This window comes from Metopolophium dirhodum, chromosome 6 (assembly GCF_019925205.1).
Source record: "Metopolophium dirhodum isolate CAU chromosome 6, ASM1992520v1, whole genome shotgun sequence".
NCBI classification, from domain to species: domain Eukaryota; kingdom Metazoa; phylum Arthropoda; class Insecta; order Hemiptera; family Aphididae; genus Metopolophium; species Metopolophium dirhodum.
Window position 1 is genome coordinate 29,267,908 of NC_083565.1, and position 5,529 is coordinate 29,273,436.

Below are 5,529 nucleotides of genomic sequence, written 5' to 3' on the forward strand. Positions count from 1 at the left end.
AAAATAATATTTAATTTAAAATAAACTTCCTATTATGGGATGGCCGACGCCCACCGATATATTATACCCAATATAATATGTCAAAATCAAATCGGTAATGATATATAAACTTTACTAATTTAGAAATTTCCTGTGTATAGTCTAGGACATTTCAATAATTATTTCATCTGAAGTGAGAAGCGTGATACGATAAAAACTAATGAAAAAAAAATAATCTCAAACTATAATTCAAAAGAATGGTTGACATAAAAATGTAATTTGATTTTAATACATTATACATCTGTACATACAATATTAACTTGATGTCAACACGACACGTCATGATACAAGAGTAACCTATTAAATTAAAAGTTAATACCAAAAAAATTTAACGAGTTTAAGTAACTTGTAGTTAATAATGTCGTGTATTGTAGACAGTCGTCAATATAATTTTATAATCGAGTTTTGTCGTATATTATGTAATATAATGTATACTATCACCTCTTCGTTAACATTCTGGACGGCGCACAGATTAGGCAATTTAGGGGCATTTGTGTGTAGATCGCATATCGTGTCCAAGTTACCAGCCAGAATAACTCAAACACTCGATAATAACTCAAATCTGATTTTGTTTTATAAGAAACCATGACAACGAAAATCTTATTCTAGGTAAAACATTTTATTATTTTAACGTTTACACTTTATTATTTATGATACAAAATATAAAAACGTGGAGGCATACGTAATCATAGAGCCAAATCTTTACGAGTCACAAACGCTGTTAATGTATGTTTTTTTATGATGTAAACTGTTATGAAATAGTAATATTTGTATTGTATTAAGATATTAAAGATGTAATACAAAATAAATGATTAAATATTGATAAGAACAAAAGTTATTTAATTTGTCATGTCTTCCTCTACACCTTATGGCCTATGTTGTACACAATTATACATTTTACGTACAATACACATTTGACTAATATGAACGAATTAACGTGACGTAGAAAAAAAATGGTATATTGTAGACTGTCATCAATATAAAATTATAAGGTGGGTTATATCTTAAGATGTTTAATTTATTATTAATATAGGTCAGGCCAGAGAAGCAAGATCGCTGAGGCTACAGTAATATATCGCATTTTAGCATCGCATTAACCTCAGGCACATTGTCAATAAGTGATTCGTACGCGAGAAGCGATGATCGTACTGTAAGCCTGGGCAAGTTAATGATAATATTTTTTCATTGAGTTAAGTTAAGTTGATTGAAAACGTTTTAATAAGTTTAAAGTTAATAGTTAGGCAACTCCAACTTAGCATTTAATATTATTATAATTATAAATAACACAAAATTAGTTATAGGTTAGGTTATTTATTGGTATAACCCACAGCATATATACGATCATCTAATACTATCTAAATGTTAACTGTTGATTTCCATTGGAGTCATTGTGAAGATAAGTCAAGCATTTCAATTGATCTTGAATTAATATATTTATTAGCTAAGGCAAAAACTAAATGTTCTTTTATCAAGGCTAGACGACATCCTCCTCCAAACTGCATACTCATTTCTATTTTTTTATACAATAATTTGGTTGCTGGATCATACCAGCTTGTATAACACTTCCTCATTCCTGTTCCACTATCCATGGCAAGAAGAAACTGCAAAAAAAATAAGTAAATATAATGGTATTGAAAAGATAATTTGAAATCTGAATTCAGTAATACTTTAAGTCAATTCTGTCTAGGTGAATTACGAATTGTTTGTGGCATAGTAATGTTCTGTTGTTTCTTTAGAATATGGAAATTTAAAGCTTCACTGACAAAATCTTCACCTTAAAATATTATAAATATTATATAAGATTATAAATTTACAGTAAAAGCACAATGATGAAAAAAAACATACATTTAGGATTATTTTTAAGAAGAGATACTTCGTCTACTATTTTTGATATATACTCTTGGGGTACTAACGACTAAAGAACATGTTCCATTAATTTAGGCAGACTGTCATACCTACAATCTAATTCATGTTTTCCCCAATTAATAACACATTCAAATATCTGCAACAAATAAATATGGTTAAATTAATATATAACTAAATCAAGTTACATAAGCAAACTTTTTTTTTCCTTGGCGCAAAGAGGTATTTATTTGTTAAGATAAAAACAAAAAAATATTTCAGGGTATTGCTGAAAAATGAAATATACATATGTTTTAAACGATTGAACTTATGAATAGTGAATAATTACATAATATGGTGTTAGTTTGGGGTTCAAGTTTTTTGAAAAATACCAATTTTCTTTGGGCAAGTCACGGTGTCCGGAGAACAAGTGCCGCCATCCCCCCACCCGGGGCATGGCAGAAACCTACGGGTGCCCCATTACAAATTCTGCCAAAACACAACACACACATGTACCAACCTACCCAATTTAAAAACCTACAGTTCCCTCCCCCACACCCAATGGCCTATGTTACTGCGAGTTATCTAATAATAATAAAAAAAAAATAATCATGTGATGTAAAATAGACAGATTATACACTGTACATTACAATATTATAATTTAAGTAATTAGAAAGAACGCAGTCATTCTTTGTGATCCACATACTAATTAAAAAAATTACATAATCTTTTTATTAAACTGAGTTAAGTTAATATTTTTTTCAGTAAAAACTTTTAACTTTTAGTCAAATTTATTATTTTTCAACGGTTAACTTCTAAAATATCATCTTATGTTCTCTTAACTTAAGAGGACCCTACACAGACATTAAAAGTGCGTAATATACCAAATGATACCATCAGCAAATAACGTTTAGCTCCTCTTTGTTTAAAAATTAGAGTGAATAACCTCTTATAAAATTTAAAGGTGTAATTATTATCTAGGGCATATTATGGATTTTTATTATATTTTAATTGTTAGGCAAGTTGAGTATTTTAGAATTGTTAGTTGTTTGTACATAATATTCATAACTCCCTTTAAAATTAAAATATTACAAAAAGCTTAGATGATGCCCTAGATAATAATCTTACCTTTACATTTTATAAGAGGTCAATTCATTCTTTTTTGAAAAGTATGGCATAGTAATCAGCAAACAAGCTGTAGAATTAAATACTTTATTTAATAAATTGCCAAAAACATTTAAATAATGCAAAAATGTACGTAATTAATTAGGTATATCACCTACCCACCTGTTATTAGTATTTGTGAATCATGTGATTCGATTATATTCTTTACAAACAGCATAAATATATTGATTTTCCATCAATACCTAATTAAATACAATTACGAATTTTAGTAGTCATACTTTTTCTTCAAATGGAACGTTAATGTCATCACGGGAGATTAGATTAATCACTTCTTCAGAAGACAAAGATAGGAACTCGTCAGTTTCAACAACTTTTCTGAAAATCATGACCATAATATTTATAAAATCCACTGACAGTTATTTAATAAAACTTACAAAAAATGTGTTTTTATGTATTCTTCAGAGCTTGACAACAATTCCATACAGTTATAAAAGTCAGCAAATTCTCTGATACCAAGACAATTTGCAGGATTCAGTTGTTTTTGGAAAAACTCAAGACATACGTCTTTAACATAATCCAACTGTAAGAGCATAAAACAAAAATAATTAATTAAATTAATTTTGGTAATAATCTAAAGTTTTAAAAATTCCATGTGGTTGGAACATTTTTATTTTACCTAATTGCAACATTTGCAACTTTTACATATTTTATTGAATAGTTTTTTAAAGCATAAATATATAAATTCAAAACTCCACACAATTTTTTTAATTTTCAGTAAATTTGGAAGAATTCATAAAAAAACAAATCTTTTAAAATAGTTTTGTAAAAATTTACATCTTTCAGAATGTTTCTTTATTAGATACGTGAAGTACTGCTAAATCATTTAGTCTTATTTATATCATCACAATTGATTTTAGTTGATTTAAAAAAGAAAATGAACAGTTAAGATAGAAATTCATAAAATCTTTTCTTCAAACCGTAAACTAATGATTTCCTATCAAATGATATTGTCATGATTTTGTTTCATAAGCATTTAAAAATCTTAGTTTAAGGTTTGAAAATTTAAAACAATATTTCTCATATCTACCTATTTCATAGTGTAACTTAAATTAAAAAATTGCATATATACAGTCTTTTCAATAGATATTTTAAGTTCAAATTTAATCTAAATTAATTTTTTATAATTCAAAAATATAATTATAATTATTATATAGACTGACAGACCTAGTTTTAGCTCAAAATCGTTTATCTTATACTATGGTTATATATAAATTTATTTATTTTGGAATAAATGGCAATCTGAAATAACTATTTGGGTAAATATTATAATATAAATTTAACTTAAGAATAGTATTACAATATATTATCTTCAATATTATATCATTGAATTCAAATTTAACACATCCATTATAGTGATCCACACGACTCCTCATGCGTACAGATGACCAGTACCCTCTAGCCCACCTTTTTCTTTTTTAAAATTGTATGACCTATGGTAAGTACACCGTAAACACTACATAAAAATCCATATTGTGTTGGAGTTTCTTTTCTACATCCTTTTATTTGACACATAGCCTATGGCTATCAAAAATTTAATAATTGTATTATATACCTACCATTATATTATGTTCGGTGGCCATGATTTCACTAGTATAAATATAATCTACCAACAGTTGTAAGATGTTGGAGTTAAACTCTCTTAAATTTACAACACCTTTATCCTCTTCGGCGAAACTGGTGAATTATCGCACGGAAATATGGACTAGCTGATATTAGAACAACTTTATGTGCACACACTATTACACCGTCATCTGTTTTTAACTTAATATCACATAACACTTCTTCTCTAAAAACATAAAACTCATTATTATTATTTATTTTGATAGCAGTTAAAATGACTTAAATGTCGTAAACTAAACCTGCGTACACTTTGTAGGACTTCAAATAAACTGTGAGTGTGACAACTGTTTATGTATATTTGAGGTTTACATCCGTTGGTTTTAAGAACTTGCTTTTGGCCACTTGTCCATGGTAAAACACGTCTTACAGAATCCATCTCTTTTACGGACATTTACGGACTCTTTTACAGTACAGTGTTATACACGAGTACCTAAAAACATGATAAAATATTTGATTCAGTATAATACACTTATTAATATTATGTATGAACTTACCTATTTTGTTTTGTAGTTAACATCAGTTAGTGTTATACGTGTTTAAAGCTGTGTTATATTATATTATTCTGTAGTCTATAGAAATATTACAGAATAAGAATTACGTAGACAGCATATAACGTCAAGAACATAATATTATTTCTCATCACTACAATAATGCCGTCGCGGTGGAATGCAGCGGATTGCCGTATGCGACTAATCAACCGTCTATCGTTGGGTTATCAATTATTTTTCTTATCTCTTTATCACACAGATATTATATAAAAACATCGAGATGTATATACTACACTGGAGCACTCCCTATGATATCATTACAACGAAAAATGAGCCGTCGGCGTAGCCTTGTTCC

At 28.1% G+C, this 5,529-nt stretch overlaps 1 pseudogene; it reads right to left on the reverse strand.

Annotated features, from left to right (window-relative positions):
• Window positions 1-244: 244 nt before the first annotated feature.
• LOC132946525 (kelch-like protein 2) lies at window positions 245-5,073 on the reverse strand (annotated as a pseudogene).
• Window positions 5,074-5,529: the final 456 nt, after the last annotated feature.